Source organism: Chrysemys picta, chromosome 4, assembly GCF_011386835.1.
Source record: "Chrysemys picta bellii isolate R12L10 chromosome 4, ASM1138683v2, whole genome shotgun sequence".
In the NCBI taxonomy this organism is placed as follows: Eukaryota; Metazoa; Chordata; order Testudines; family Emydidae; genus Chrysemys; species Chrysemys picta.
In genome coordinates, this window is record NC_088794.1 from 107,176,159 (window position 1) to 107,197,399 (window position 21,241).

At 40.0% G+C, this 21,241-nt stretch overlaps 1 protein-coding gene across 4 annotated transcripts in view; it reads left to right on the top strand.

Moving 5' to 3' along the window:
• The window catches only part of AKAP6 (A-kinase anchoring protein 6), a 427,955-nt gene that overhangs the window by 65,800 nt on the left and 340,914 nt on the right, over positions 1-21,241 (top strand). Inside the window, exon 1 of one of the 4 annotated variants that reach the window (XM_065595442.1) lies at positions 3,058-3,251. The exons of the other annotated variants lie outside the window; for them this stretch is intronic. The gene's annotated coding sequence lies outside the window, so the exon portion shown is untranslated. Of the gene's footprint in view, positions 1-3,057; positions 3,252-21,241 lie in introns of those variants that run through there. 4 annotated transcript variants of the gene reach the window in all.

Genomic DNA, 21,241 nt, shown 5'->3' on the forward strand with positions numbered 1-21,241 from the left:
GTAACTAGATTAGATGGGAGAACTGGGTTATAGACAACAAAATGAAATTTAATAAACACAAATATTAGTTGCTACACTTAGGGAAGAAAAACCAAATGCACAAATACAGAATGAGGAAAACTGGCTTGGCAGCAGCACTGCTGAGAAGGATCTGGGAGTTGTGGTGGATCACAGCATCAACATGAGTCAACAATGCGATGCTGTTGAAAAACAAGGGGGGGGGGAGCAAATGCAATTATAGGTTGCATTAACAGAGGCATAGCATGTAGGCAATGGGAGGTGATAGTACTGCTCTACTTGGTGCTGGTTAGGCCTCAGCTGGAGCACTGTGTCCAGTTTTTGGTCACTGCGGTATAGAAAGGATGTAAAGAAACTGGAAAGGATCCAGAGGCAAGTGAAAAAGGGGTGGAATGCAAACCAGATCAGCGAATGCTGAAGAAATTGGGTATGTTTAGTTTGGAAAAAAGGAGATTAAAGGGAGGGGGTGGAATGATAGTGGTCTTCAAATATTTGAAAGGCTGCCATAAAAAAGATGGAGAAAAATTGTTCTCTCTTGCCACAGAGCGTGGGACAAGGGACTATGGGTTCAAACTACAGCATAGCAGATTTAGATTAAATCTCAGGAAAAACTTCCTAACTATAAGAACAGTAGGACAATGGACAAGGGAAGTCATGGAAGTTCCTTCACTGGAGGTTTTCAAAAAGAGACTAGATAGCTATTTGTCTTGGATGGTTTAGACACAACAAATCCTGCATCTTGGCAGGGGGTTAGACTAAATGACCCTTGCAGTCCCTTCTAACCCTATGGTTCTATGATTAATATCAAATATTTATTTTTGTGGGAAGAGAGCCATCTGACTTCTAGCTGATCTCCTTTTGCTTTTGCTTTCCTTGTCATAATTCTGTTAGAACATTTCCTGTCTACTTCAAAGGAATCCTTTAAATCCTGTAGACTACTGGCAAAGGTATTCTTTGTAAGTCCTCTTACCAGAAATCCCTCTTTCTTCTTCTTCTTCTTCCATTATCTTGCTATATAGAGTAATCTTCCTCATCTTGTAGCTATTTTGAATGTTAAAGAACAGGAATAGATAGGTCAGATCAGGATATTTGTAAGGCAGAAAGTATTAGCTGAAAGGTGAATTGTGCTGTCAGGCAAAAATAAAGGCCATCTACCGGAAAAGTTAAGAAACCAATCTGTTTAATAGTCTGAATTTTTGCTTGGATGGCTACAGTAACAAAAAATTATAGGTTTGTATGTGTACACATTTTATATAGAAACTTACGCGCACACACACACACACAGTGTGTGTGTGCATATTATAGATTGATTCCAGCACTATTTATAGTTTCCTGACACATCTCATTGTAAGACCTTATTTTCAGTTGTTTATGACACTGTCAAACTTAAACTATTTGGGATGAAATTTTCCATGCTGGGTATCAACCTCGGGTTGAATTTTTTTTGAAAATTTCAGCAAAAATGGCAGCACACTCAGCCATACTTTGACTTTCACTGCACTGTAGCTATGTTTACACCGGACATTACTGTGCTGTATATTCATATCCTGGCTTGCTGTGCAGTAACTCACCATATAGACAAGCCATTAAACTACACTTTTCACAGTTGGCTACTAATTGTGCATTCCTCATTTTGTGGGTGCCCAACCTGATACCGAGCCGGGGGTGGTCTAATTTTATAGAAGTGCTGAGCACTCAGAACTGCAATTTAAGACAACGGGCGATTTGCTTAGCATTATATAGCATTTTATATATTCAAAGTAAGCTAAACAATTGGGGACCTAGGCATCTCAATCTGGGCACCCAATCTTTGACCTTAATTTCTTTGTGCCTCAGTTCCCCAACTGTAAAATGGGGATAGTGTAGTAATGCTAGCTCATTGGGGTGTTGTGAAAATAAATTCATTAGGGTTTGTGAAGTACTCAGCTTCTATAGTGATGAATGCCATAGAAGAGTCCTGGGTGGAGGAGGGATAGCTCAGTGATTTGAGCATTGGCCTGCTAAACCTGGGGTTGTGAGTTCTAATCCTTGAGGGGGGCCACTTAGGGATCTGGGGCAAAAATCATTGCTTAATCCTGCTAGTGAAGGCAGGGGGCTGGACTCAATGACCTTTCAAGGTCCCTTCCAGTTCTAGGAGATAGTTTTCTTTTTTTTTTTATTTATAATGGAGATATCCTAACAGTTCTGTATTCAGAGTAGGATATGACTATTGTTCAGTAAATAGCATGGGGCAACACAGCAAGCAATGAGTATAAACAAAATATTGAATAATGGCTCATTAAGTGAGCACCATTCATTCTGTGCATGAATGAGGCAGGGCTCCTGTGGAAAAAATAGTATATGATCATTATAATACAGTGTTTAATTGCATGAATACACACATGAGGGATAAAAGAAGATTTCACAGGCAACCTTATTTCTGGCATTTCTGAACTTTTCAGTGCTTGATTTAGAAACCTGAATGTTCTTTTGATGTCATATTTTTCTGTGCTCTGTGTGTGTGTGTGTGTGTGTGTATATATATATAAAAATTAGAAAATGCCTCTGCATTTAAAGAGCAAATAAATCAAATGGTACCATTTACATGTACATCCCCACACAAAATGTATATACACACTATTATAATCGCTCTCTGTATATACCACCCACACTCCATCATATAGGCCTATATTTATATATATATATATATATATATATATATATATATATATATATATATTATAAATATATATATATATATATATATATATATAATATATATATATATATATATATAATATATATAGTGGAGAAACAGCTACAAAAGGTGGGGGGTAGTAATCAGTCCCAGAGGGTTAAAAAGGCCTCTGCCAAGCCACTGAGGAGAGAGAACCAGGGGGAAATAAGGTTCAGCTGGGCAAGGGGTTACCAGGGAACTAATTAGGTTCAGCTGGCTCCAACTGCTTGGGACCTTGTTAAACCCTCCCCGGCATGGAGGTGGGGGAGGGACAGAGAGAAAAAGAAAGAAAGAGGAAAAAAAAAGAAAAAGAAGCTGCCAGTAAGCTAGGAGCAGCAAGGCTCTGAATCCTTCCTGCAAGGAAGGCCGCACTCTGTCCCCAGAAGGGAAGATAAACAAGCACAAGGGACTGACTGTGGGAAGGAATAGCCAGACCCTGTGCTACCTACAAGGATTTGCTTTGCCCAAGCCTGTGTCTCCAAGACTAAAAAGGACTGAGCCTGCTGAGGAGAAGAAGGTACTTTGCCACTATATATATATATATATATATATATATATACTTACATTGGTTGTTTGTTTACTTTCATTGTGTTTTACTGTGTGGCTGGACATATAATATGGTGATTGGAAAGTGTGTGACGATGTGTATGTATACTGTGTATTATCAATTGGACTTTTATGGTGTTGTATTTTACAGTTGTGATGACACAGCCATATAAAATAATTTGTAACATACACAATGCTACACTAGAGCAGTGGTCTCCAAAATTGGGTGGGCAAGAGGATCCTTCGGGGTGCGTGGCATGAGGAGTGCCGCCGGAGCAGTGCTGCTTCGGCAGTTCGGGTGGGAGTCCGAGCGCCCTTTTTTTTTTTTTTTTTTTTTCTTTTTTTTTTGCTTGGGGTGGCAAAAAATGGTAGAGCTGGCCCTGCAGTGTGGCAGGGGTGCGTGCTCAAAATTTTTTTTACTGCTAGGGGTGCGCGATCAAAAAAGTTTGGAGACCACTGCACTGGAGATCACAAATAAATATAATTTATGTACTCGGTATTGGAAATCATGTTGGTTAGTGTAAGAAACAAGAAAAACATCATCAAAGGCAGTTATCTTTTATCGAAAAATTTGGTGAAGATCAAGCTAGCTCAAATATACTCTTTTAAAGAGACCAAGTGCCAGAAAAACACAGAATTACATGAAAGGTATTAGAGAAACTTCCCAAGTGCACAGGGTACAAATAGCAAAATTAGCACTCCAATCTAGCAGTCCAGGTAATAGTCACTTTTCAGGGATACGAAACATTTCAGAAGACCCATATGATGCAGACTGAAGTGTAAGTACACTCAAACTTTTTTTTTTTTTAAGAAGGAGAGCTGTACTCCTTTTCCCCCAGGTAATGATGTGCCCCCCTCCTATGTCCTTTGGGACCTTCAGTTTCCCTGGTGGGCAGTGTACTGAACAGCATCCTCCTACTGATTTAATGCTTTACTTGGGATGTGGTTATAGGACTTGATTTTACTCACTGAAATCAATGGTAAAGATCCCATTGACTTCAGTGGCATGGGATTTTAGGGCAGAGGTGGGCAAACTACGGCCCGTGGGACCTTCCTGCCCAGCCCCTGAGCTCCTGGCTGGGAGGCTAGCCCCCGGCCCCTCCCCCGCAGCCTCTGCTCACTCTGCTGCCGGCGCAATGCTCTGGGCAGCAGGGCTGGAGCTTCTGGGGCAGCGCAGCTGCAGAGTCCAGCCTGACCCGGTGCTCTGTGCTGCACAGTGGTGACGGTGTGGCTGGCTCCAGCCAAGCAGCGTGGCTGTAGTGCTGCCAGCCACCGGCGCTCCAGGCAGCGCGGTAAGGAGGCAAAGAGGGGGGGGTTGGATTGAGGGCAGGGGAATTAGGGGGGGTGGTCAGAGGGTGGGGAACAGGAGTTTGAATGGGGGTAGGGGTCCTGGGGGGGCAGTCAGGGGACAGGGAGAAGGGATGGTTGGATGGGGCAGGAGTCCTGGGAGGGGGGGCAGTTTGGAATGGGTGGGGGTTGGATGGGCTGGCAGGGGGCAGTCAGGGGACAGAGAGAAGGGGTGGTTGGATGGGGCAGGAGTTTGGGGGGGCAGTCTGGAATGGGGGGGGTGGATGGGCTGGCAGGGGTTCCGGGGACAGGAGTGGGGGGATGGTGCAGTGGTCATCAGGGAACGGGGGGGTTGGATGGGGCAGGAGTCCTGGGGAGGGCCAGATGGGGGGGACCGGGCCACGACCCCCCCCTCCCCGAACCGGCCCTCCATACAATTTCCAAAACCCGATGCTGCCCTCAGGCCAAAAAGTTTGCCTGCCCCTGGATTAGGACCATACTTGATTAAACGGTTTCCCAGCAGCCTCTTTATGCTTCCTTTAAACATGAGCACAAAGGCCTTTGTGTTTGCAATGGCAAAAATGTATTAAATTAATTGTGTTGGTGTTCTGTAAATTTTGTTGGGAGAATGCTTGCATGAAAATTAAATTTGTTTGAACTCCTTGGGCACAAATTAAAATTCAGCATACTTGAACACCTTTGGTCCTGGTTGTACAATGCAATGATGACTTAATTTCTATCACCGCTATTTCATCTAGAGAAGAAAATATAGAATTAAGGCCAAATTCTGTCTTTGAATACACGCACAAGTGGTAACTACATACATAAACTTGAGAACCTAGTTCGTTCTCCAAAATGTGTTTTCATTCTCCCATTATTTGAATATTTAACAAGCAAGATAAACTCAATTGTATGTTTATATAGAGAATCATGCATCTCAGGTGACATATGCTATATAGTACTAGTAAACCATTTGAAATTTTTCCTAATTGTTTAAATTTGTCCAGCAGAAACTTAGATAGAAAGTATAACAAAGTTCTCTTTCCTGTATTGTAGTTTGTATATGTATCAAGCTTCCAAATTTCTGATCCAATATGAATGGGTGAGAAATCAGATGACTCTAGTATATTTATGCAGATGTGTATGTCCCAGAGCTCTCTAACAGCCCGAAAATCAACGGCAGCAATGGAGCCTGTAATGAAGAGTTAATGGAACTATTGGGGAGGGACAGCAGCTACTCATATCTGGCCTGTGAATTGGGGGGTTGAACTTTCTTTCTGTGGGTCTTAGCACACCCACTGTCCCTTATTCACCTAAAGCAGCCGTGCCCAAGGGCATGAAAAAGGCACATCTTTGGTGACACACAGGCTACAGAGGTTCTCCCTTTCCACATATTTTCATGTGAATTTTCAATCTATCACCAGCAGTGAAGGCAGCTCTTACATTAAGCTCTGAGTGGTCTTCACCACTGCTTGTCTTGCCGATATGAACATTTCACCATGTAAAGAAGAGTGGACCTGTTTGTAACACACACATACAGCTCAAATTCTATTCTGTGCTTGCTGTCTATTTAAGATTATGTTGGTTTTTCACTATATGTCCCACCATTTCTTCATGTTAACGTGATGCTGTATCTTTTTTGCTTTTCTGACTGGACATAAATGTCAATGGATGAACAGTCTGTGTATATAGGGTGGAAGAATCACTTAACATCTGTTTACCAGAGCCCCTAGATATTGTTAGAGGCACATGCATCTAATATTTCAAGAAGGGTTTTATAGTGAGGTATGGGGGGAGAGGGTGATTTTGATTTTTTATTTAATTGCGTTAATGATTTATACACAGTTAATGACTTGAAATTTGAAAATATTTTAATACAGAAATGGCAACATTTAAGGCTTCATGTCACTGATATTTTCTATGAAGATACAGTAGTAAGTAGCAATGCAATTATGCATATTCATATAGGAGTTGGAGGTTTATTTTCTAGGTGATTAAGAGGTAGGTGCACTAATACCATTATGTATTACCAGATTTGTGTGTCTCGCTGCTTAAAAATTTCCCCTTTGCATCTAGCCTCAGTTACACCCTGGGTCCACATATACATCTTTAGGATCGATTAAAAATAGGGTTCAAAGAGATTGGAGAAGATTATGGAAATCATTGCCTCTGGCATACTACTGTGAGTTTTCAATTTACATTTATTTTTTTAAAGATGGCTTCAAATGAAAAATCTCAAACTGAATGGCCAGTGGGTAATGTTATGATCTGTCAGAGTCTGTATTTCTGTTTTTTCCCTAAATCCTGGTTCAATGGGATTGCTAAAAATACAACTTAGTTTCTTTCTTTTTAAATATTTTCTATCCTCCGGAGTGCTATACATTGAAATTAAAGGCACGAGTGTGTCATGCGAGGAACATCTTGTGTCCTTGCTCAGGTTAAGTATATGCAGGAGTGCCGCCAGCTTTTCTGCTGCCCTAGGCGGCGGAAGGTCCCGCCCCGAAATGCCGCCCCCCACAGAGGTGGCGGAAGGTCCCACTGCCGAAATACCGCCGCGGTCACCGCCCCCCAAACTGTATTGCCCTAGGCGACCGCCTAGGTCACCTAATGGGTTGTGCCGGCCCTGAGTATATGCACAGGGAAATCTGACTTGTATCTCTTAAAAAATTAAAAATATATTGGCTGCTAAAGCTATAGTATAATTGCAGATTCAAAAATATTTATTAAGAAGAAAACATGTTTCTAAAAAATATAAATTTCTAAAGCCTTTTGAAGATGAGAAATTACACTAAGCATTTTCATTTTTTTTATGATGATCATTCTCCTATAAATGCACTTCCCTTCTGACCTCACAAATACCAGGCCTTATTCCAGAATGTCCCCTGTTCCCAGAAGGTAGGAGGTGTTTAGAATGGACAACTTGTAAGAGAGGAAAGGATCTGGTTGATAGTGGTAATAATAATAACTAATAGTCTATAATTTCAGCATGGGGTGAAAGAAAAAAGGAAGAAAAGTTTAATGCTTAAGGACTTGATTCTGCACACAAATTGCATGTGTGTAGACCCTTATTCCTGCTGGGTGAAATCCTGCCCCTATTGAAGTCAATGGGAGTTTTGCCATTGACTTCAAAGGGGACAGAATTTCATGTATTGACTTTAGTGGCTGCCTGCATGTGAATGAGGATCCATACAGGTATCTGTTGGCAGGGTGAAGCCCTGTGCTAGTTTTTGTCAAGCTGCCTAACAAATTTTAAAAATAAAGCCAACTGGTTTTAAAGATTCCCTTGTGTCTACTCTCTCCTCAGAGATGAACAAAGATGTTTCTTACCTAGTATTGAACTGCACTTCTAGCTGGGCGGAGTAGTATAGGACTCTCATTAATATAAACATATGGAAATGAAAATACAGATTTAAATTATTTTATTTTTTTGCATCTTCAGAATCCGTTTTCCCAGTGTCGTTTGGAAATGTCAGCATATTTTAAGCTTTGATGTAACTTCAAATAGTTCTTGTAATGTAAGAAAGTTGTTGCTGTGGGAATTGCTTGCTGTAATGCATCATCCATATCCGTAACCTAACTGAAAGTTAGAGCTCCTGCAGACAGCTTAAATTTCTACTGCCTGTAAAATAAAGGCTATATTTTTATTAACCAGATTCATGTTTTATAAATTACTCGTACAACTGCTAATACCCTTTTTTCCTAGTCTTCATTAGGATTATGGTTTTGGTGAATTATCCCCTTTAAAAGTAACAGGCCTGGATTTTTAAAAGTGTTTAGGCATTGCTGTGCTCAGTGTTGCAATGCCTAACTGATTTAGGTGCCTAAATCTCATTTTCAGAAGTGATTTAGGCAGGTTGGCGCCTAAATCCCATCAACTGGCAATTGGATTTTAGCTCCTTAGTGCCTAAATCCCTTTTGAAAATGAGGTTTAGGCTCTTGAATCAGTTAGGCATTGTAACGCTGAGCACAGCAATGCCTAAATGCCTTTTAAAAATCTAGACTTGAGGGCCTGATCCAGAGCCCCGTGAAACCATTGGGAGCTTTGTGTTGGCTTCAATGAGCTTTGCATCAGGCCTTGGTATATAAGATAACTTTAGACGCCCACCATTTATGTTCATAAAGATCAAAAAGAAGAAATGTGAAAAAGTGACTCAATCACACTGGTTAACTTTTATGAATTATGAAATCCTATTTCTGTAAATAATCGTGCAAATAATTGTGTAATAATGCACATCTTAAAATGTCAACGCATAATTGTAAGAAAAGTTTAAAAAATTGCATGAAGTCAACTATTTGCCAAATTAAATAATTCTCTACAGTGAAATTTTCTGCAGTGAAATCCTGCTCACCTTGCTCCTATGAATAGTCCCACTAATTTCAATCGGATTATTATTTGCCTGAGTAAAACTAGCGTGGTTTTACCCCTTCTTTGTAATATAAAGAACATCAAAGAATTTCTTGGTCTATCAGCTGTTTTATGTCTAGTTTTATAAATTCATAGATTCCAAGGCCAGAAGGGACTGTTGTGATCATCTAGTCTGACTTCCTGTGTAAGGTAGGCCATAGATCTTGCCCAAACTAATTCCTAGAGCATCTCTTTTAGGGGGGGAAAAAAAATCCAATCTTGATCTAAAAATTTACCAAGGATCACAGTGGATTCTCCATCACTGACAAATTTTAAATAAAGATGTATCCTCAAACAGCTTGTTTGTTAACATAACATTATTATATTTGTTTTCAATAACCTGAATTTATGCACAGATTAAGGTAGTTTATTTACAATGCAAGAGTGAACAAGTCACTTATAACACAAGTTATGCTTTTGTTCTGATTTTCCCCAATGCTTTAGCACAAATATATCTGTTTTAGATGCTTTTTCAGTTTTTGCACAGACATTCATTTTTACTGCAACATGTACATTACTAGTTTTTTTCCATAATAAATATAGTGCTTGCCTGCTAAAATAGATGCTTGCAATCTTCTGTGAGAAGATATATTGTGCTCCTTCCGCTGAGCACTCTGTTTCAGCAAGAGTTAGCAAAGAATTTTTACCCAAGCTTTTTAGAGTTAATTTGCTTCTGATAGCAATTTAACTTCTGTTAAATATTTGAAAGCACAAACTTTAATAACCAATACAACTTTGTTTAACAGAACACAAAAATAGTGTAAAAATTTAAAGTAAAATTAAGTTTAAATGCAGACTTATGCAATCACTTTGAGGATATTAAACTTTCGTGACACTTGGTTGTGCTTGGGAGCCAAATGTAGAACCCTTTTGAAATTGTTTGGTTACCTTTAACATTTTGCAACATAACCAAACATAATATAGATATTGTTATATTTTTAGACATTTTCACTATAACATTCTTAGAACGATATTTTAATATTTAATAACCCAAAATCGAAATTGACAGTCTGTCAATATTATCTTTTCATTAATGTTGAGGATTTTCCCCTGTAGTTTTTTCTTTGAATATTTATTATGGGGAAAAAACCTAGTAATGCACATGTGAAGGAAGTAAAAATGAAGGTCTATGCGCAAAAAAAAAAAAAAAAGCAAAAGCATCTATAACAAATTTGGGCTATAACAGTATATTTGGGCTAAAGCATTGGGAAAATCAGAACAGAAGCATAGCTTGTGTTATAAATAATTTGGTCCCTGTTACATACATAAACTTAGTTTATTTACAATGTATAAATTTGGATTACTGAAAAGAGAAATGTAAAACAAGCAAATCTTTTATCATGTTAACCAACTTCAGCTATTTGAGGGTATATCCCGAAGACACCAGACAACAAGAGTGCACAGTGAAGAAAGCCCTAGGCATCAGGAAAAAAAAATGCTTTATATATATGTATTTGAGCATTGCTTGTGTTACTTGGCGCATTAGTTTTAGCTATGTTAATTATGTATTGCCACTTATGTAGTTTGTTAGAACACTTTAAGTCGCATCTAAAGGCTCTCACCACTAATTCAGACATTACTTTGGCAAAGGTGTTGCTTTGACTATTAACAACCATCAAGGTGACAAGGAGGGCCTATTGACTAGTATATGCTGGTAGTGTATAAATATGTCATATTAATAGTATGTATTATCCACAATATTTATATATATTAATGTTGTTGGTGCTTAATGCATACTATGCACAAAAACTGTAACAGTGATATTGCCTAAACTGGCCTATATCATAATTCTGTATTCACTTCAGTATTATGTTGGTGAAAAGGCTAATATGGGCATGGAGGACTGATCATGGGCAAATGATGCTCAGGCCCTATGATAGGGTAGTCACCATGTGCTGTTCTTTCCTGTGCCTCTTCCATGCCTGTCTGCTTCTCTACTATTCAACTTGTTGAGAAACATGGATCATTGGATGCTGTGGCATGCCAGAGACAGGGCTGGTCTTTTGTCTCCTACCACCAGGCCCTCAACTAAGGGTGTGAATATGCAATTCAAAGAGCTTATGCATAGAACGATACCGCACATAACCCCAATCCTGTATTATCTCTCTTGTGTGGCTTGGATCTTTTCTAGCTTTATCCATTATTTTAACAGAGGTATCTAAGGTTTTACTTTGTCATCAGTGTGAGTGTCCTTGTTATCCAACCTGAGATTCCCTACAAGATATTGAACTCTATAGTGTAAATTCTGTGTAGCTTGATTCTGGAGGAAGAACCTTATCATATAACAATTTGCTGTCAATGCAAACATCATTAACCTTCAAAAATGTACACCTCATTTCTAGTCTGAATTTATCTAGCTTCAGCTTCAGCTTCCAGCCATTGGATTGTTTTATACCTTTCTCTGCTCTACTGAAGAGAACTATTATTAAATATTTGTTCCCTACATAGGTACTTCTAGACTGTAATAAAGTCATCCTTTAATGTTGTCTTTGTTAAGCCAAATAGATTGAGCTCCTTGAGTCTGTCACTGTAAGATGTGTTTTCTAACCCTTTAATCATTCTCATAACTCTTCTCTGAACCCTCTCCAATTTATCAACATCCTTCTTGAATTGAGGACATTAGAACTGAACATGGTATTCCAGCAGTGGTCACACCAGTGCCAAACACACAGGTAAAATAACCTCTCAATGCCTACTCTAGATTCGCCTGTTTATACATCCAAGGACAGCATTAGGCCTTTTGGCCACAGCATAGCACTGGGAGCTCATGTTCAGCTGATTATCTACCATGACCCCCAAATCTTTTTCAGAGTCACTGCTTTCCAGGATAGAGTCCCCCATCCTGTAATTATGGCCTACATTCTTTGTTCCTAGATGTATACACTTACATTTAGCCATATTAAAACACGGATTGTTTGCTTGTATCTAGTTCGCAATCCAGATCACTTTGAATCAGTGACTTGTCCTCTTCATTATTTAACATTTCCCCCAATTTTTATATCGTCTGCAAACTTTACCATTGCAATGTAATGTTTTGGTTGAAATATACATTACAGAAGTCTTTCACTGAGAACCCAGTATATTCAAACTAGTTCACTGTCAGTCTTTTATTTTGTTATTCCTTGTTACAAAACGGAGTCAGGTTTAATATGGATTTGCATTTAAATTGGATGCAACATGCATGTCTTGTCTTTATTTGACTGTAACTCCTTTGTTTGAACTCCTTGGGCACAAAAAGGGGATGTAAGATGTGATTCCATAGAACTTGATTCCAGTTATCCAACTGAAGTCAAATATTACCAGTCTCCCTTTGTTTTTTCTTAGCTTCTTAGGCATGTTCATCATGAGTAATGTTAAGTGGCAGAATATCAGCCCTTTTATTCATATAGAGTCCATTTCAAAGAAAGAAAGCTGACTCAACTTGTTTTTGCAAAAGCAAGGAGCGTCATTTCTTTTTAAAAGTATATTCTAGGCCAAATTTACAAACGCTGAGTAATGTCTGACAATTTGATTCTTTTCAGATTATTGTCTTAAACCGTAAGCCTGTGTGATTCAGTTTGTGTCTGTATGTAGCTATGTCTTTTGCCAAAAGTTACTATAGACAGTTTTTGATTAGTCTAAACACACAGCACTGTTGTCTAAATTTATTTGTGTGTGTGTGTGTGTGTGTGTGTGTGTGTGTGTGTAAATGAAGCACCTGGGCATCTGTTACCCAGTTTGCACAGACAAATGTGGGGTTTGTGCTTGCAAAATGTGTGCATAAATAGCTCCTTTTCCTTTGCTCTGCTATACTTACAAGTAATTATGGGTAGCTTCTGATAACCTTACTTACAATGGGCAGTGGCTTACTCCAGAGTCCTGTTGACTTCACTGGGACAACTTGTACAGTAAGAGGCTACCTAATGTGAGTTAAAATATCAGGGGATGGCCCTATAGATTGTTCCCATGTTGTTTAACTCTGGCTTATCGAAGAAGTATAATCTGTTGTTTTTCTTAACTTTTATATATTATTATAATCATGTATACCAGGGGTCTCAAACTCAATTTACCTTAGGGCCAGTGCCAGTCCTCAAATCCTCCCAGCGGGCCAATAATGTCTCTGAAGATGGTGGTCAGAAAAGAAAACATTTATATTGTATTTTTTATTTCGAATTTCTTGGAAACAATAAAACTGTCATACAACTTTATACAATTCTTTGCCTGCCAGAGAGTTTTTAGTGTTTGCCAGACACCTGGCAACGCTTCAGTTCTGTCAGTTTGTTGATGTTTGGCCTCAGTGACTGAGCAGTTGAAACCTTTAGGATTGCAGCCAGGTGTGCATCAGATAGTTGTTGTGTTCGGTATTTTGACTTGTTTATATTCATTATGGGGGAAAAAAGTGACGCTGCCTGTATCTCTGTCCCTCTCCCCCAGCCAATGGGAGCCACGGCAGGCGGCACCTGCAGCAGACATTGGGCAGCGTGTCTATGCGTCTCTCCTCCATGGGCCACAGTGGGGAGGTTCTCGGGCCGCAGATGGCCCCCAGGCCGGGACTTTGAGACCCCTGATATATTCAGACCATAAATTTCAACGGCACTTTACAAAGTAAGGCATGTTCCCTTCTCTGAAGAGCTTATAATCCTATTTTAAACTGTACTTAAGGTTCTCTTTTTGACCATTGCATTAGCAAATTTTATAAAATAGAAAATGCCTAAAAATAATAATTGTGAAAATATTAGTCAGAAAGTCCTCTCGTCGAATGGTTTGAGAGAAGCTTTTCACGATACGGAAACAGGACAGTGAACTAAAAACAAACAAAACTTTTACCAACTGGACACATACAAGTATGCAAACATCAGAGTTTAAAAGAAAGTGAGAACTAAATGTAGCATAAAAATGGCTGGAGTAGCATGGGCCCTAAGAGCCCCATATCTAACCAAAGGAGGATTCCCCTGGTGAAGGCACTGAGGATGACACACTGTCTCCTGAGCTATAACACTGTCTCCTACTCTTGCAAGCCCCAGAGTAGGGGGTATACCATTGCCAAGGACACTGTGTGGGTGGAGCTGGGGGTGGGACGGGTGTGTTGCAGCCCATAAGGTAGTCTAGGGAGGTTGCTGTAACTTAGGTCCTGCAAAGCTGTGAGATTATGCTGGGGGCGTCTCCAACCCCTGGAGCAGCCCAGGCCCTGGAGGACACAAAAGTGGCATGAAGTCACCTAAGCCCCTTATGCCTCCCATGTTGTGAGTTCTTTGCTTGTGCCTCTTACTCACCCCAAGCTTTTAAGAAAAGAGAAGATGCCGTTTGAGCCAGTGTTTCCCTGAAGTGGTGTCCTCGAAGAGCTGGTTGGTCTCATGGTTCTGGTTCTCTGAGTTCAGTGGTTCTCAACCTATTTACCATTATGGGACACACATGCTGCTCTCTATGTATTATGCATCCACACAATATATATACTAGCTGTATGGCCCTGAGGCTGTCACGTGGGCTGCAGCTGTGTGCTGATTGGGTCACAAATGGCCCACGGTTTGGGAACCACTGTCCTAGTGTTAAATCAAACTAAAATAATGCATTGTTTTATTAATGTTAATTTTATGTGTAAGCACTTTCTGTAGCTGCTATAGGGATGTCTTTGATTGCCAATAGTGATCCATGGAATTCTGACTGGAATGGGAGGCTGTCCATAGGACAATCTCTCTTAGTAATGGAGAAAAGAGGAGGGAGAAGAGGTACAGTGTGATTGTGATGAATGGCTTACATGTTCTGTCTCTAGAATGCAGCAAGCAGGAAGGTGTTCGGAAGCTGGGTAAAGGGAGATGTTATTGATTGGTTGACCTTCTATGTGGATACTTGGAAAGGAAGCAGGAGAAAGGGGAAAGTTGTCCATTCGTTGATTCATCTTTGATATTACAGTCTTGCCCTGAACTTGTTCCCTCTGCTACTGCTTTGTGACATGGGAGAGTAGAAAGTATAAAGAGGAAGGAGCAGAGCAGTATTGCTTGTTTCAGTTATAGGACTAGTTATAAAAAAAAAAAGTATGCAAATAACATAGATGATTTAAAGTAACTTATCAGGAAAATGAAATGATGTTGACTAAAATTAACTACATATGAGTTCTCTATGGCTTTGCACTCTTCCCCCTTCCCCTCCCCCCCCTCCCCCGCCCTTTCCCCTCAATCACAAACTGTTCATTGAGCAATTCTGGCAGTTCACTGTTTGGCGGTTAGAAACTTGTTTGATTTTAAAAGTTTGTTATGCTTATTATTTGACATTTCTATGCTTTTGTTATTTTTTGGGATCTAATTCTCCTCTCATTTCTGGCCATGAAGAGAGAGAAAGTACTTGGCTCAAAGTTAGTTTACAATCAAGAGCAAGAATAGGTTGTGATGATATTGCAACTGGAAGTACGTTGTCTAATAGACTAGAATTTATTAAATTCTCTGAGCCTACTGCAGGTTCTTATGTTCTGAGTGTATGATACATTCACTGGATTAAATATATGGATATTCAAATATGCTTGTAGGATACTGATTACATTCACCAGTCTAGTGTACTGCAGTACTGGGTGGAGTAATAAAAAGTTAATAGTAAATTAGGCTGAATTAGCACAGGACTAGACTACAAAACAAAAATAGTGTTACTATATAAGGAACTTTAGGTTTCACTGTCAAGCTGTCTGGTGTGGCTTGGAAGCATTAGTACCAACCTCAGGGCAGAGTGTTAAGAAGAGGGACACAAACCTCAAACTGGGTGTGAGTTCTATACTTAAATTTCACTGATCAAGTATCAAGTGTGAACTCCTCAAGCACGATATATATCCACAAAATAACATGGAATCACAGACAGTCGCTCTGGGTATTCCAATCTATCTTGCCACCCTGGTAAGCTTGCCTTTGTGGTAGATGGACATTTATACCAAAAACAATAATATTCAGATTACTTCTAGTCTCAAAAGGACCAGTCACTTATTCCAGGTTAATTGCGCCTTAGAGCCTACACAAAAGACAAAGCTTGTAGCCCATCCTATCACAAATTAACTACAGATTTATTAACTAAGGACAAGTCTACATTTAAAATGCAGCTGCAGCTCTTAAGTGAAGACACTATATGCTGATAGGAGAGAGCTCTCCAGTCAGCATAGTTAATCCACCTCCCCAAGAGGCGGTAGCTATGCTGTCAAGAGAAGCTCTCCTGTTGACGTAGCGCTGGCGGGGCGGGGGGGGGGCAGGGGAGGAGGGGGGTTAAGGTCAGTATAACTGTCGCTCACGGGTGTGGATTTTTCACACCCCTGAGTGATGTAGTTATACCAACATAGGTCTATAGTGTAGACCAGACCTAAGAAAAAGGAATGAGTGTTATTTACAAGGAAAGCAAGTAAATACACTCACACAAATGAGTTACTGCCTGAGGTTCCAAAAAGTAATAGAGGCTGCTGTAATATGCAAGCTCTATATGTCCGCTAGGGCTAACCCAGGCTAAGCAGCTGGGGTTCCCTTGTTTAAGCTTAAATCTTGCCCTCCCAAAGACAAGCGTCATAGAGATTTGGTTTCTTCTTGTCAGGGATTTTTATTCCCTTTCCCCAGAGTTCAGGCCGATGGGACAAGTCCACTTGCTTTTCTCCTCTCATTGAGTGTGTGTGGGGGAATTCACAAAGTCTTTGTTTTGTGATGTTTCACAATGGCTCATTTGATTTCATTGGGCTGCCTTGGTGGGCAGGGCCTAACATCGTCTGTAGGAAGCCAGTATTTTACATTAATTTATTACTTCTTTCCTGTTTGATTACTTACACAATTACAGAGGTTTACAATGCAAACAGTCAATGAAACTTTATAATATGGGGTATGGATGTTATAAATGAGATTACTACATGCAGCATCCTAAAAGCATTTCATAAAGTCTAAACATTAAACACAGACAAGGTATGGTGGAATAAAAGAGGATCTGTTATTTATGTGGCTATAAACTGTAATTTCATAAAGTGATGCAGGTGACAACATAAACCACAAGAGCAAACTTTGATTGGTTTGTGTAATTAGCAGAACAAGTATGGAATTATAGCACCCTAATTCTAAATTTGCCCCTTTAAAATATAATACAAATATATGGAAACTAATTGGTAAAGAAATGCATACTCTTACTCTTCCTTCTCACTTTCGTATTGGCTTCCGCTACGACGGTACAAAAGCAACTTTAGACAAAGAGGGTTAAACTTTTATATGACTGCCCCCTATTTGCTTCACAGAAATACCTAAAAGCAACCTGGGTTTTCTATTTAATATTTTTTTCTAGTCTGCCTTAGATAATTCTACCATAAACTGTCATATACCATCTCATTTGTGCAGCATCATCCTGATAACCAGTAACACGTTGTTTGTAAAGATGCCATGTTCTACCTCATGTCCGCAGCAGCTGATAATTAATCCAGTCTCCCTTTCCCTTCTCCTTCTCCTGCTTAGGGCTGGTTGGTTTCTATATTGCCAACATTTTAATTTCAGTGATATTAGGAAAAGGTTGGCCACCTTAATGCTGTATGGGCCAGATCTTTAAAGGTATCTAGGTACCTAGCTCTCACAATCTTTAGGTCCTATAGGCTTGGAATAGGGATGTGTTCAAACCACAACACTCGTATCCAGATTTTGAACACATTACATTTTGGAGTCAAGGGGTTTTGGCTTGTCCCATTATAAAGATAGGAGCCATCTTCAAAATTCAGATCTCGCATATGATTTCAAATGCACCATAACCCCTTGTTCTTTCTTGCCACTCCTATAATAAACAAAATGATAAAAATTGTGGTGTTCAGATCTCAGATTTTTGGTTTGACCCATATCCATGTCCAGTATGATAATTCAGATAAGTGTCCATTCTTTAGGGCTCATTTGAAAATCAATCTCACTAGTAAAAACACTTGGGAAGGAGAGTAGCAAATTGATGATGATGTAGGAGATTGGAATGGAAAATGTAAGCAGGTGAAGTAATTGCACTTTTTAGACACTCTGGTTTTCTGTGAAATTGGAGCCTGTTTCACCATCATCAGGAAAGTCTGTCACAAACACAGAATTAGGCTGAACCCCCTTTTAAAAGTGATCTGGCCCATTTTGGTTTATGCCTCTGAAATTGGGACTGTCAAAGTGGATATTTTGCCTAAATGTGGGTTTGGCATCACATCATACAGAGGGGAAAATACTTCCAAAATTGACAGGTTTCAGAGTAGCAGCCGTGTTGGTCTGTATCCGCAAAAAGAAAAGAGTACTTGTGGCACCTTAGAGACTAACAAATTTATTAGAGCATAAGCTTTCGTGGGCTACAGCCCACTTCTTCGGATGCATATAGAATGGAACATATATTGAGGATATATATATATATATATATATATACACATACACACACATACAGCGAGGGAGTTGTCTTACCAACTCTGTGAGGCCAATTAAGTAAGAGAGGAGAAAAAAAAAACTTTTGAAGTGATAATCAAGATAGCCCAGTACAGACAGTTTGATAAGAAGTGTGAGAATACTTACAAGGGGAGATAGATTCAATGTTTGTAATGGCTGAGCCATTACAGTCCTTATTCAATCCTAAATTGATTGTATCTAATTTGCATATCAATTCCAGCTTAGCAGTCTCTGGTTGGAGTCGGTTTTTGAAGTTTTTCTGTTGTAAAATAGCCATCCGCAGGTCTGTCATTGAATGACCAGACAGGTTAAAGTGTTCTCCCACTGGTTTTTGAGTATTATGATTCCTGATGTCAGATTTGTGTCCATTAATTCTTTTGCGGAGAGACTGTCCGGTTTGGCCAATGTACATGGCAGAGGGGCATTGCTGGCACATGATGGCATTGCTGGCACATGATGGCATATATCACATTGGTAAATGTGCAGGTGAACGAGCCCCTGATGGTATGACTGATGTGATTAGGTCCTATGATGATGTCACTTGAATAGATATGTGGACAGAGTTGGCATCGAGCTTTGTTACAAGGATAGGTTCCTGGGTCAGTGTTTTTGTTCAGTGATGTGTGTGCTGTGACATTATCGGGGATACTGTTCCTGATAGTTTGTAGTCCATCTTTGTGTGAAATATTGGTGTAGGGGGCTTCTACGTCTATAGTGGCCAGGATGGTGTTTTCTGGAAGATCACCGATGGATTGTAGTTTCCTCAGGAAGTCAGTGGTGTCTCGAAGATAGCTGGGAGTGCTGGTAGTGTAGGGCCTGAGGAGAGAGTCCACATAACCAGACACGCCTGATGTTAGGGTGCCAATGCCTGAGATGATGGGGCATCCAGGTTTATGGATCTTGGGTAGCAAATAGAATACCCCTGGTCGGGGTTCTAGGCATGTGTCTGTACAGATTTGTTCCTGTGCTTTGTCAGGGATTTTTTTTAGCAGATGGGGTAGTTTCTTTAGGTAATCCTCGGTGGGATCAGAGGATAATGGCCTGTAGAATGTGGTGTTAGAGAGCTGTCTAGCAGCCTCTTGGTTGAGTCATTTAAAGCTAATTAGCTGATTCTGGAATATCCCTCCTGGACAATCTGCTCTCTGGTTATAACATTATAGGTTCATGGTTCGGTAAAGTATATGTAGGTAAGTAGCAGGTATTTGCCTGCCCAGCTTTTATGGTTATACATGAAAAACAAACTTGTCATAAAAATGTCAATTTTCAAGGTTATTAGTAACATCTATTTTCTTAAGGTAGACACATTTCTTTTACCGTTACTTTAGCAACAAGCCATGCATCCAGAATGGGAAATGTTACTAGGATTTTCACTAAAGTGTTCTGCCATTTTAAGTGTATCCTTCAGCTGACAACAGTAAAAAGGTAGCATGATGCTAACAAGATGTAATATGCCATAGATCTTAAGATGTGGAAATGAGATGAGAAACAATTGGCAAATTCCAGTGGTAAGCAACCTCAAGATGTGATAGAAGCAGCAGATGAACAACTGATACTTGTAGTAGTTTGGAAAGGTGGAAGAAAGAATAACATTGCAAAAATTCAGTCAAATGGCAAATCTATCTTGATTTTTCAAAGACATTTCAGGTTTGTTGATAAGGTTAACTTTTTAATAAATTCAGCCCTGTGTATTGCATACAGGTTGAGTTCTCCCTTAACTGCCAAATGTTTGCACCTTCCTATAGCCAAGGATCTTAGGCCTATACCAAACAAAAGGCTTTACATTGTAAGCTCTTTGAACCCAAACATTCTCTTACTATATGTTTGTATGTTGCCTGGCACAGTGATGCCTGCTCTTCTTTGGGGTCTCTAAGCACCACTATAATACTAACTAAAAGTAATAATAATAATGATGGTTTTGACTGGAAGTTGACCTATCAAAATATCATGAACAGCTGAGAGGTATTTTTGTTTCGGTCAGATCCAGGACTGTCTTTGACGAGCACTTGTAAGATCTTGTGTCTCTTAAGATACCAGCTAGACTTCCAGATTAGAGAGGCTGAGATAAATTTCAGCTAGGAATTTGTGTTCCTACTTGAAACAAAACAAATGTTTTTCTAATTAAAACATAAGACTATATTATGTCCCCCAAGATCTGCATGCCAAGAGGTTCTCCATGAATAGGTCTCTCCTTCTGTGCGTGCCAGGTGGGCTCTCGTGCATCAGAGGCACACACTCTCACTGTAAGGACCTCCTGGGCTCTTATTTTCTTTGTGTATGTCCCTCAGGGTTCCTCGGAGTCACCATGGCTGTGGGGTAGTCATTGGTAGTGCAGCTCTAATGGAGTTGCACTGCTAGGCTAGTGGGGACCAGAGCCCCTGTAGGGCTTAGGATCTCTGTGTAGGTGGCCAATGCCAACCAAGGATTTGAGGTGTCACGCCATGTTTGGGGCAGGTTTTTTTCCCCTTGGGCGCAAGCAAGCCTTGCCCCTCTTTAATGACCTAATGGGTTTGGGGAAATTTTCATCAGGATTTTCTTGCAGAAGTTTCGTTGCCAAAAGCTCCTCTCATGGCTTCTACTAAGGGGAGAGACAATATGGGCCAATGTTTGATTTAAATCATTTGCAGTTCTGAGGTTCCTTAGATACAGGGCTATATCATCTTCATAGAAATGTAGGGCTGGAAGGAACCTCAAGAAGCCATCTAGTCCACCCCCCCATTCCCCATGCTGTGCCAGGGCGAGTCGAGGTCAGAGGTAGGATAAAGCCTCAAAGTTCATTATTGGGCCTATGGGTGAAAAGAAGGTTCAAGACCCAAGAGGTAGATTCTAGGACTGGAAGGGACCTCGAGAGGTCATTGAGTCCAGTCCCCTGCCCACATGGCAGGACCAAATACTGTCTAG